The 12,549-nt window shown below is 41.7% G+C and overlaps 2 protein-coding genes across 11 annotated transcripts in view; one reads left to right on the top strand and one right to left on the bottom strand.

Moving 5' to 3' along the window:
* The window catches only part of RIF1 (replication timing regulatory factor 1), a 69,340-nt gene extending 68,922 nt beyond the window's left edge, over positions 1–418 (bottom strand). For 3 of the 7 annotated variants that reach the window (XM_008998900.6, XM_008998901.6, XM_002749453.7), the window contains exon 1: positions 385–418. The gene's annotated coding sequence lies outside the window, so the exon portion shown is untranslated. Of the gene's footprint in view, positions 1–291 lie in introns of all 7 variants that reach the window. The other 4 variants (XM_078327787.1, XM_078327785.1, XM_078327786.1 and 1 more) reach the window with 2 other exon arrangements.
* Positions 419–533: 115 nt separating this feature from the next.
* Positions 534–12,549, top strand: part of NMI (N-myc and STAT interactor) — a 120,825-nt gene continuing 108,809 nt past the window's right edge. For all 4 annotated transcript variants that reach the window (XM_078327801.1, XM_078327803.1, XM_078327796.1 and 1 more), the window contains exon 1: positions 534–683. The gene's annotated coding sequence lies outside the window, so the exon portion shown is untranslated. The remainder of the gene's footprint in view (positions 684–12,549) is intronic.

Below are 12,549 nucleotides of genomic sequence, written 5' to 3' on the forward strand. Positions count from 1 at the left end.
CCGCCAGCCCCGGCCTCACAGCCACGCCGCGTCTGCACCCCAGGCCTGCGAAGCACCAAACGCCAGCGCGAACCTCCTCAGGCGCCCGGCCTCAGGCACCTGAGCCCACACCACATTCGGGCCTGGGCCCGCTCCCGCCACCACTTTCCCGGGCAGCTTTCAACAGAGGGAGGAGACAGGCGGGGGGCGGGAGAAGCCAGGGGACCGAGGCGTCTCGCCGCAAGGGGGCGGAGGCTGTGCAGACTGAGGGCTCCGCGCGGCCTACCACTGTGACCCCAATATTTATCCCACCTACGAAGACAGGACAAGGTCCTCTCCGCCTCTGCCCCTCGGAACCCGGACGCTGCCAGAGCTCGACTTTCCCGGCTCAGGCTGTTTACTCACGCGTGCGGCGCGCTCCCTCCTAGACCAAGATGGCGGCGGGGCGGGCCCAGGAGTGCGCGGGAGTAGTTAGGCCTGGCGGGAGAAGTTCGAGCCAATCCAACAGTCAGCGGCGCACCGGAGTTATCGATCGCCCCCCCCACCCCCGCCCCGCGCTTCCATTCCGTTTCCTGCCCAGCTGCGGCGTCTTACTCCTCAGTTCAGCATCAGGTGGTGGTGTTTTGCCTAAAGCGAGGGACTTGAAATTGAAAATGTGAATTAATTGCTCACACTCACGAGACTGAACTTAGTGGGACTTCACAGTAAGTCTCCAAACTCCAAGTCCAGTGCTTGTTGAAGTTTTAGCAACAAATCAGTTAACAAAAGGAGATGACGTACTGTTAGGTTTAAGACTAAGAGCTGGCCAGGCGCGGTGACTCAAGCCTGTAATCCAAGCACTTTGGGAGGCCGAGGCAGGCGGGCGGGCGGATCACCTGAGGACAGGAGTTCTAGACCTGCCTAGCCAACACATAGTGAAACCCCTTCTCTACTACAAAAGAAAAAAAAAAAAATTAGCTTGGCGTGTGTCGCACGCCTGTATTCCCAGCTACTCGGGAAGCTGAAGCAGGAAAATCGCTTGAACCCAGGAGGCGGAGGTTGCAGTGAGCTGGGATCGTGCCACTGCACTCCAGCCTGGGCGGCAGAGTAAGACACGAGAAAAGGTTGGAGAGGCCAACGGTTCTCTAGACGTCAGCGTGCACGACAATGGTCTGAGGATATTCGTTATTAAATTGCAGATTCCTGGGCCCCACCCTTATGCATTCTAATTCAGTAGATTTAGGTAGCTCCCGAGGATGTGCATTCTTCTGTTAGCCCCCCGGGGGTTTGAAGGGTGAGATTTGGCTAGGGCTTCTTCTCAAGAGAAACTTCAGTAAACACAATGACAGTCCTTCTAGTTATTGTTAATATGCTGCTCCCCTTTTCATATGTCTTCGAGCCCTCTCCACAACACTTGAAGCCCAGCAGCAATAGAACTCTCCACGCTAGCATCATGGGTTCCTAGCCCAGGATTTGAGCCCTCACTCAAATGTGCTACAACACTCAGCTCTAGTAGGGTGTTGCTTTTTGCTCTTCTTTGTGTCATCTGCACTTAGCAGAATGACTGCCAAACCAAGCAGTCCATACATAGCATGCTTCTTTATGTGTGTGTGTGTGTATATATATATATATATATTTTTTTTTTTTTTTTTTTGAGACGGAGTCTCACTCTGTCGCCAGGCGCCAGGCTGGAGTGCAGTGGCACAATCTCGGCCTACTGCAACCTCCGCCTCCTGGGTTCAAGTAATTATCCTGCCTCAGCCTCCTGAGTAGCTGGGACTACAGGCGCATGCCACCATGCCCAGCTAATTTTTGTATTTTTAGTAGATAGGGGGTTTCGCCATGTTGGCCAGGATGGTCTCGATCTCTTGACCTCGTGATCCTCCTGCCTCGGCCTCCCAAAGTGCTGGGATTACAGGCTTGAGCCACGGCGCCCAGCCTAAATATATTTATTTTTGAGAGGGAGTCTCACTCCGTCACTTGTCCAGGCTGGAGTACAATGGCGTGATCTCACCTCACTGCAACCTCCGCTTCCTGGGTTCAAGCCATTCTCCTGCCTCAGCCTCTCCAGTAGGTGGGATTACAGGCGCCTGCCACCACACCTGGCTAATTGTATTTTTAGTAGAAACGGGGTTTCTCCATGTTGGTCAGGCTGGTCTCAAACTCCCGACTTCAGGTGATCCACCCACCTCGGCCTCCCAAAGTGCTGGAATTACAGGAGTGAGCCACCACGACCAGCCGCCATATCATGCTTCTTAAATGAAACAATGAAGGAAGAGAGAAGCAGACATGCAAGGTCTTGGGAGCCAATCTATGGAAATTAAAGGCTTTTTAAAATGGTGAAGAGTTGTTTCAGGGTGAAATTTAGAGACCCTATGGTAGTAACAAGTGACAAAGGTTTTAAGTGCAGTGTGTAAAATGTTCTTTAATCTTCAGAGGGAAATTTGCTGATCATTTTGGGAGCTTTGGGAAGTCAGCACAGATATTTAAGAAGGACATTAAGTTAGATAATGATAAAATATGGGGACAGATTTGCAACATTTAGAATTCAAGATAATGACGCTGTTGTGTTGGAAAATAAGACATCTTGAAACCCTATTGTGTGGTAACTATGAGATTAGTGGAAAGAACATTGAGTTTGCCTTGAAGCAAGTTCCTCCACCCAATCATTGTGTACCTTACCTTGCTTTGAATTTGTTCTTTCTAGCACTTAGCACTATCTAATATTATATATGTGATTTTTTAAATTGTCTTCCTCTACCCATTGGAATATAAATTCTATGAGAATAGGGACTTTGCTTTATTTTTTTTTCATAATTTTCCATTTATAATTAAAGGACTAGGGTGGTCATGTTGCTTGTACTTCTTCCATATGTATAGTTCTTTGATCTTCCAAAAATGTTATGTTTTAAATTTTATTATTTTTAAAGATGGGGCCATGCTCTGTTGCTTGGGCTGGAGTGCAATGATTGTGACTTACTGCAGCTTTGAACTTCTTGGGCCCAAATGATTCTCCTGCCTCAGCCTCAGAAGTAGCTCAAGCATGTCATGTAAGATTTTAACCATTGTCATTCCTGTGCCTAAAATTCTCCCATAATTCCCATCAGTAACAGGATGGATTTCAAAACTTGGCATAACATGCAAGCCTATCATGATTGGGCCACTGCTTATTCTTCATCTCTAGATTATTCCCACTTCATCAGATTCTGAACAGTAGGCTAAGATCTCCAGGTTCTCTGTGTCTTTGAAGACTTTTATTTAGAACAGGTATTTAGAATATTAATTACCTTCTTCATGAGTAATAAATAGACTGGGCATGGTGGCTCACACCTGTAATCCCAGCACTTTGGGAGGCTGAGACAGGTGGATTGTCTGAGCTCAGGAGTTTGCAACCAGCCTGGGCAACTGGGTCTCTACTGAAATACAAAACATTAGCTGGGCATGGCAGCATGCACCTGTAGTCCCAGCTACTCGGGAGGTTGAGGCAGAAGAATCGCTTGAACCCGGGAGGTGGAGGTTGCAGTGAGCTGAGATTGAGCTACTGCACTCCAGCCTTCTTAAAAAAAAAAAAAAAAAAAAAGGAATAAATAAGAGTCAGGTGGCTCACACCTGTAACCCCAACACTTTGCGAGGCCTAAGTGGGTGGATCACCTGAGGCTGGATCACACGAGACTGGCCTAATATGGTGAAATCCTATCTCTACTAAAAATACTGAAAATTAGCCGGGCGTGGTGGTGCATGCCTGTAATCCCAGCTACTCAAGAGGCTGAGGCAGGAGAATTGCTTGAACCTGGGAAGTGGATTCAAGCCAAGATTGCCCCGCTGCATTCTAGCCTGGGCCACCGAGCTAGACTCCATCTAAAAAAAAAAAGTCAACTAAAATCACAACTTTTTGTGAAATGTTTCCCTCATCTACTCTCCAGCCACACACATTCTCTTCATAGAGAATGAAATGCTTCTTCCTCTCTGCTATCTTGCTATAGATCTGATAAAATTCATATCTCATTAGTTTATTATTGTTTGCCTATAAGTGTTTGAGGGCAGTGGCAGAGTTGAGAGTTAGCCTGAGGGGAATTAGTTCCATCTGTAATCTCACTCATCAGTGCCCCTTCCTGCTATTTAACATTTTCTCAATCTGAACTAGTGTACTAAGGAATTACAGAATGAAAACAAATGCCCTTCCCCACCTAGACCCTCTTCACACACCCTTCCAACTTGATTGCTAGCCCAAAATTTTACTTTTATAGAAATTCCCTATGAATTTCTGAAGAATTTTTTATAGCTACCATCTGCTATCAATGGATAATAAATTCATTGTTTAGTGAAGTAAACAGAAAAAAAAAGAAAAAGTAAATCAATAAATTCATACTACCTAGCATTCCATAAATATAATTTGAAATAATTTGTTCATATATTAATTCATCCTTCCAACTAATATACAATTTCTATTTTTCCCTCTCTAAATCCTGTATCTCTTCTCCCCAGATCATCTTCCCTTTCTGGATGAAGAGCCTTATATCTGCAGTCTAATATTTCTTTCTAACTTGCTTATTCATGTTTTTTGTTTTTTATGGTTTTATGTATTTATTTATTTTTGTTGCGACAGGGAGTTGCTTTGTCATCCAGGCTGGAGTACAGTGGTGCAAACATGGCTCACTGTAGCCTCTGCCTCCTGGGATCAGGTGATCCTCCCACTTCAGCCTCCTAAGTAACTGGGACTACAGGCATGTACCACCATGCCTGGCAAATATTTATTTTATTTTTTGTAGATGTGGGGTCTTGCTATGTTGCCTAGGCTGGTATCAAATGCCTGGGCTCAAGTGATCCTCCCACCTTAACCTCCCAAAGTACTGAGATTACAGTTGTGAACCACCATGCCCCGCCTCATTAACCACACATTCCTCAACAAACCTCAAGCCTATAATCTATATCTATCAATGACTCCTTTCTCTCACTTGTCCCCAGTGGTCCTGATGATTCTTCCTTGTCAAAATTCTTAGATCTACCCAATATTTATCTAGGATCCCAACTTATAGCCTAAATACACCTAAACCTATTATTTCAGGGTTAGAACATTGCTTAAAAAAAATAAAAATTTTTATTGAGTGCCTGGTGCCATATATGTATTATCTTTTTTTTTCTTTTTGAGTTCTCCAGCCTGGAGTGCAGTGGCACAATCTCAGCTCACTGCAACCTCAAATGTTGCAGTGTTCAAGTGATTCTCATGCCTCAGCCACCCAAATAGTGAGATTTTGGGATTTCAGGTGTGCAGCGCTATGCCCAACTAATTTTTGTATTTTTATCAGACACAGGTTTCACCATGTTGACCAGGCTGGTCTGGAACCCTTGACCTCAAGTGATCCACCCGCCTTGGCCTCCCAAACTGCTGGAATTACAAGTATTTGTAATTCACCACACCCAGTTAATACAAGCATTATCTCATTTATTTATCACAATAGTTATAAGATGAATTACTTACCTGGATTTACAAATAAGCCATGTAAAGCTTAAAGAGTAAATTGAAACAGAACTTTAATCCAGCCATGTGTAACAGCAAGTCTACTTAAACTACTTTCATTCATCAACATTTAATGAGCTCTACCCTGCACAAGGCATTGTGGTAAAATGGCTTTCATGATAGATTTACCCTTGAATCTTGTAAGAAAAATGAAGTGTAAAGTCCTATGGGAGACTACTATATAGTAATTCATTTAGTAAAATCAGGTATTAATCTGTAATCCAAATTATTATACTAAATGCAAGGAGCCCAGCTTTGGATCAAAGAGATGAGTGTTTAAATACTGGATCTGCCACTGTGTGACTTAAGATCATCCAGAAAAATGCTTAACATTACCACATCTTCATCAATAAAATTAGAAGAATATATTTACATCAAAGTTCAGTGCCTAGTACAAATCTTGGCACATAGTAGGTATTTAACAAGCATTTATTAAGTGAATACATGAATACATAGTATTAATTTAAAATTTCTTAATTCTTTTTAAAATATAATTAGCTTAATTCTTATCATTTGAAAATTCTGCGAATTATATAAAAATCAACTCAATATGGATTAAAGACCTAAACATAAACTGAAACTGTAAAACTACTGTAAACTGTAAAACTACTAGAAAAAAACAATGGAAAAACTTCTTGACCTTGGTCTCGGCAATGATTTTTTGGATTTCATTCCCAAAGCCCAGACAACAAAAGCAAAAATAGACAAATGGGATTACATCAAATGATAAAACTTCTGCACAGCAAAGGAAACAATCTGCAGAATAGACAACCTATGGAATGGGAGAATATATTGCAAACCACACACATCTGGTAAGGGTCAGCATCCAAAATATTTAAGGAACTCCAAGAACTCAGTAGCAGGAAAACAACGTGATTCAAAAATGGGCAAAGGACCTGAATAGACATTTCTCAAAAGATGACATACAAGTGTCCAACAGTTATATGAAAACATTTTTAACATGGGTAATCATTTGGGAAAAGCAAATCAAAACCACTTTGAGATACCACCTCACACCTGTCAGAATGACTGTTATCAAAAAAAAGCAGGAGATAACAAGTGTTGGTGAGGATGTGGAGAAAACAGAAATGTTGAACCCTGTTGGTGAGAATGAAAATTAGTACTGTCGTTAAAAAAAAAAGAAAAGAAGAAAGAAAAAAATAAATTTAAAAAAAGAAAAAAGAAAATTAGTCGTTATGGGAAATTAAAGGGTCCTTAAAAACCTAAAAATAAAATTACCATATGATCCAGCAACCCTAGTGCTGGGTATTTACCCAGAAAATTTGAAATCATCGGTATGTCTCTTCATTGGTATGTTGAAGAGGTGTCTGCACTCCTCTGTGCATTGTAGCACTATTCACAATAGCTAAATTATGGAATCAACTTGTGTCCATCAATAGATGAATGGATAAAGAAAATGGAACATTATTTATTCTACACAATAAAGTATTATTTAGTCTTTAAAAAGCTGAAAACTAGCCAAGCGTGGTGGCTCATGCCTTTGGGAGGCTGAAGTGGGTGGATCACCTGACGTCAGGAGTTCAAGACCAGCCTGGCCAACATGGTGAAACGTCCGTCTCTACTAAAAATACAGAAAATTAGCCATCCTGGTGGCGGATGCCTGTAATCCCAGCTACTCGGGAGGTTGAGGCAGGAGAATCTCTTGAACCCAGGAGGTGGAGGTTGCAGTGAACTGAAATCACATCACTGCACTCCAGCCTGGGCAAGAGAGCAAGGCTCTGTCTAAAAAAAAAAACAACTTCATTTCAATAAAACAATACATGGGTGACAGAGCAAGACCTTGTCTTAAGGCTGGGTGCCATGGCTTGTGCCTGTATTCCCAGCACTTTGGGAGGCCAAGGTGAATGGATCACTTGAGTCCAGGAGTTTGAAACCAGCCTGGCCATAATGATGAAACCCATCTCTACTAAAGACACAAAAATTATGTGGGTGTGGTGGTACATTCCTGTAATCCTAGCTTCTTGAGAGGCTGAGGCAAGAGAATTGCTTGAACCCAGGAGGTGGAGGTTGCAGTGAGCTGAGATCATGCCACTACACTTCAGCCTGGGCAAAAAATAAAATAAAAACAAAAGAGACCATGTCTCAAATAAATAAATAAAATATGTAGTATGCTAAGTAGTTGATCCATTCTAGGGATATTTTTAAAAAGTAGGAAAGAGGATATAAAATTTTAGGGAAAAGGTGGTTGAAATAAAGGGCCAGGAAGACTTTACTAAGAATATAGCTTTTGAGGCCAGGTGCAGTGGCTCATGCCTGTAATCTCAACACTTTGGGAGGCCGAGGTGGGCAGATCACCTGAGGTCAAGAGTTCGAGACCAGCCTGGCCAACATGGCAAGACCCCCATCTCTATTAAAAATACAAAAATTAGCTGGGCATGGTAGCAGGCACCTGTAATCCCAGCTACTTGGGAGGCTGAGGCAGGGAGACTCACTTAAACCCGGGAGGCAGAGGTTACAGTGAGCCGAGATTGCGCCATTGTACTCCAGCCTGGGTGACAGAGCAAGACTCTCTCAAAAAAAAAAAAAAAAAAAAAAGGAACTTGAGCTGAAGGTAACAGGGGAGTTGTGTGGCTATCTGGGGAAGAGGGAACAGCAGGGATCAAGGCCGCGAGGCGAGAGTGTGCTAAGTACAGACACCAGTGTGTCCGGGGTGGAGATAATGGTGGGAGTGAGGTAAGAGGGGGCTGGATCATGATGTGCCATGAGGTCACAAGATGGGCTTCCTAGGTCATCCTGGCTTTCTTCTGAGATGAGAAGCTGTCACCATTACAGTGTAATAATACACTGTTATTATAAATGTTCTTGTTTATGCTTGAAAGATACTGATTACTAAAATACTTGGTATTTTAGAAGAGAAAAACAAAAAGAATCCTATTAACATTATTTCATAAGTGATCCCCACTTACTTTAGCAGGGATAGAATTTCAGAAGGCAATGTGAAAATGAGATGTGTACTACATTATACATGTACTTTTATTTTAAATGAACATATTGATTCAATTAAAGCTAATACCATGAAACTTTGCCTTTGGCATCATGAGACTCACCATGAGGTTATTAAAATTTAGACAAGGGCCAGTCGCAGTGGCTCACGCCTGTAATCCAAGCACTTTGGAGGCTAAGGTGGGCGGATCACCTGAGGTCGGGAGTTCAAGACCAGCCTGACCAACATGGTGAAACCCCATCTTAAAAAAATAAAATAAAATAAAAATAAAATTTAGACAAAATTTTAAAAATGCAAATAAAAAACTTAGGTAAGTAGTGATCTTATTTATAATTGACAGTAAAGTTAATGCTCAAAAATGATTATTTGTATTTTATAAACACTGTTAAGGATTTGGCTCTTCCAGCAGAATCCCAAAAGCCTGTGTCTTTAAGGAGTTTACTTTTCTACACTTAGACTTTGTGGGATCTGATTTCTTCCAGTGGTTTTCTTTGTTGGCCATTTGTTTAGAAAGAAAGAAAATAGCTGTGGATATATATTTTAGGAATCTAAAAAACAACATGAGAAATGAAAACAACTTGCTTTCACAATAACAAAGCAAGAGAAAAGTTTTTTTTGAGGAGGAAGAGTTGAAAAACATATTCCTAAAAAACTTCCTTTTCAAAATATTTAGTCAAAAAATCTGAACTCAAATGTCAAACAAAATACTGAATATATACATATATCAACATCAGTACATTTGTTTTATTTTCAGAGAATGATTTTAATATAAAGAACATATTAAATTAAAAGCATTACTTAAAAAAGAACCGCCTCCAAACCCACACATAAGCACAACAAAGAAAACAAAGTAATAAAGTCCACAAATAAATCTGAGCTGATGTTAAATTAAAAACATTCAAATAAAGTAGGATTACTAGACACCAAGAATAATAAAGCAGACACACAAGAAAACGCTAAGTAGAATAAAGAAAATTAAGTCGAAGACCAGGCTCGGTGACTCATACCTATAATCCTAGCACTTTGGGAAGCTGAATTGGGTGGATCGCTTGATCATAGGAGTTCGAGACCAGCCAGGGCAACATGGTAAAACCCCATCTCCACTGAAAAATACAAAAATTAGCCAGGCCTGGTGCCTGCACCTCCAAGTCCCAGCTACTTGAGGGCCTGAGACAGAAGGATCTCTTGAGCCCAGGAGGTCAAAGCTGCAGTGAGCTGTGATTGTGCCACTGCACTCCAGCCTGAGGGACAGAGCAAGACCCTGACTCAAAAAAAAAGAAAAAAATAATTTTTTAAAAATTTATTTTTATTTTTTTAAAGACGGGGTTTCACCATGTTGGTCAGGCTGGTCTTGAATACCCGACCTCAGGTGATCCGCCCGCCTTGGCCTCCACACTGTTTGGATTACAGGCGTGAGCCACTACGCCTGGCCAAAAATAATAAGTTTTAAAAATGTTTTTGGGCCAGGTACGGTGGCTCATGCCTGTAACCCCAGCACTTTGGGAGGCCAAGACAGGTGGATCAACTGAGGTCAGGAACTCAAAACCAGCCTGGCCAACATGGCAAAACCCCATCTCTACTAAAAATACAAAAAAATTAGTTGGGCATGGTGGCGGGTGCCTATAATCTCAGCTACTCCACAGGCTGAGGCAGGAGAATAGCTTGAACCCAGGAGACGGCAGTTATAGTGAGCCAAGATCTCACCACTGCAATCTAGCCTGGGCAACAGAGCAGGACTCAGTCTCAAAAAAAAATAAATAAAATTTTGAAGGTAAGAGCAATTTACTGAAAGAATCATCTGTATATTATAAGGCTTTCTTTAAATTGGTTGTATAACTTATTTTTATAGGTCTTAGGATATATAATTATAATGTATCTTAATTCTGCTAGTAAGGTTTATAAATGATTCAGCCAAATCTGTAGAAGTCATTGTAACCTATCTCTAATCCTATGTATCCTACTCCTACTACACTTTTGATATATAAGGGAACCTGGGTCAGCAGTAATAAAAGGTATTTAATATAATTCTAAATATCTCTACACATTTGAATATTACTCTCAGAAAATCCTAAAGGACTTACATTTATTATCCTTATCAATAATAAGAGTGCATTGTACTTTTCAAATTTGTACACATTCTTCAATTTCCTAGAAATATTACTCCCAAAGAGAACAAAAAAATGAGGATTCTGATAAAGAACAAAAAAACCTATGGGGGTGAAGAAACGAGAGTAAAAAAAAATTCTATACACAAGAAACTGAACAAAGTATTAGATGCAGTAAGAAAACATAAACAGAGAAATGTTATAAGGCCTTATTTAATATTCACCTTTAATATTAATTTAATTTTTGTGAGTTTAGAAAAATAACCATCTTCTCTTCAGGGCTTCTTGTTTATGCTTTGTTATCTAGAATTATACTTTAATTCCTCAAAGTTTAAGTCTGCATGAAGCTGATTATTAAGAGATGCGTTATCTTTCTATCACTGCTGTAAAACATTACAGCACACTTAGTGGCTTAAAACAACATACATTTCTTTTCTTTTTTTTTTTTTTTTTGAGACGGAGTTTCGCTCTTGTTACCCAGGCTGGAGTGCAATGGCACGATCTCGGCTCACCACAACCTCCGCCTCCTGGGTTCAGGCAATTCTCCTGCCTCATCCTCCTGAGTAGCTGGGATTACAGGCACGCACCACCATGCCCAGCTAATTTTTTGTATTTTTAGTAGAGACGGGGTTTCACTATCTTGACCAGAATGGTCTCGATCCCTTGACCTCGTGATCCACCCGCCTCAGCCTCCCAAAGTGCTGGGATTACAGGCCTGAGCCACCGCGCCCGGCCCTCTTTTCTTTGTTTTTTTGAGATGGAGTCTTGCTTTATCACCCAGTCTGGAGTGCAGTGGCATAATCTTGGCTCACTGCGTCCTCCACCTCCCGGGTTCAAGTGATTCTCTTGCCTCAGCCTCCTGAGTAGCTGATTACAGGCAAGCACCACCACACTCAGCTAATTTTTGTATTTTTAGTAGAGACAGGGTTTCACCATGTTGGCCAGGCTGGTCTCAAACTCCGGACCTCAAGTGATCTGCCTGCCTTGGCCACCCAAAGTGTTGGGATTACAGGCACGAGTCACTGAACCTAGCCGCATTTATTATCTTACAGTTCTGTAGCTCAGAAGTCCAATGTGGGTCTCACTGGTCTAAAACCAAGGTGTTGGCAGGGCTGTGTTTCTTTCTGGAGGCTCAGGGGAGAATCTGTTCCTGTACCTTTTCTAGCTCCTAGAAGCAACCCACATTCTTTGGTTCATGGCTTCCTTCCTCCGTATTCAAAGCTAGCAACATAGCATTGCTCTGATCTTGCTTTGTTGTCACCTCTTTTTCTCTGACTCTCTTTCTATGTTTCCTTCATCCACTTTTAAGGACCCTTGCAATTACATTGGACCTACCTGTGTAATCCAGGCTAAGCTCCCTATTTTAGGGTACTTAATTATATCTGCAAAATGGCTTTTGCCACATAAGGTAATATAGTCACAAGTTCCAAGGATTAGGACTTAGACATTTTAGAAGGAGGGAGGATTTCTGCCTACCTCAAAAGATTATGTTTAAAATCCGATTGTCTGACAACTACCTCTTATCTCTGTTCATTCTGTCTTATACTCTGATTCTACAATCCTTTGAACTCTTGAGGGAACTTCCCTTCATCAAGTTTACCACTTTTGCAGTGTCCCTTATTTCCTGATGTTCTCGCTTCCCTTCTAATTAAACTACATTTTGGCCCGGCATGATGGCCGGGCTGAAATTTCACCACTTTGGGAGGCGAGGGCAGGCAGATCGCTTGAGGTCAGGAGATTGAGACCAGCCTGGCCAACATGGTAAAATCCCGTCTCTACTAAAAATACAAAAAATTATCTGGGTATGGTGGTGTGTGCCTGTAATTCCAGCTACCCAGGAGGCTGAGGCAGGAGAATGCTTGAACCTGGGAAGCAGGTGAGTCAAGATCACACCACTACATTCCAGTCTGGGTGATGGAGTGAGACTCTGTCTCAAATAAATAAATAAAAATTTTTAAAAACTACATTCCATGGGTTATCTTTACAATCTCTCCTTTATGCAT

Source organism: Callithrix jacchus, chromosome 6 (genome assembly GCF_049354715.1).
Source record: "Callithrix jacchus isolate 240 chromosome 6, calJac240_pri, whole genome shotgun sequence".
NCBI classification, from domain to species: domain Eukaryota; kingdom Metazoa; phylum Chordata; class Mammalia; order Primates; family Cebidae; genus Callithrix; species Callithrix jacchus.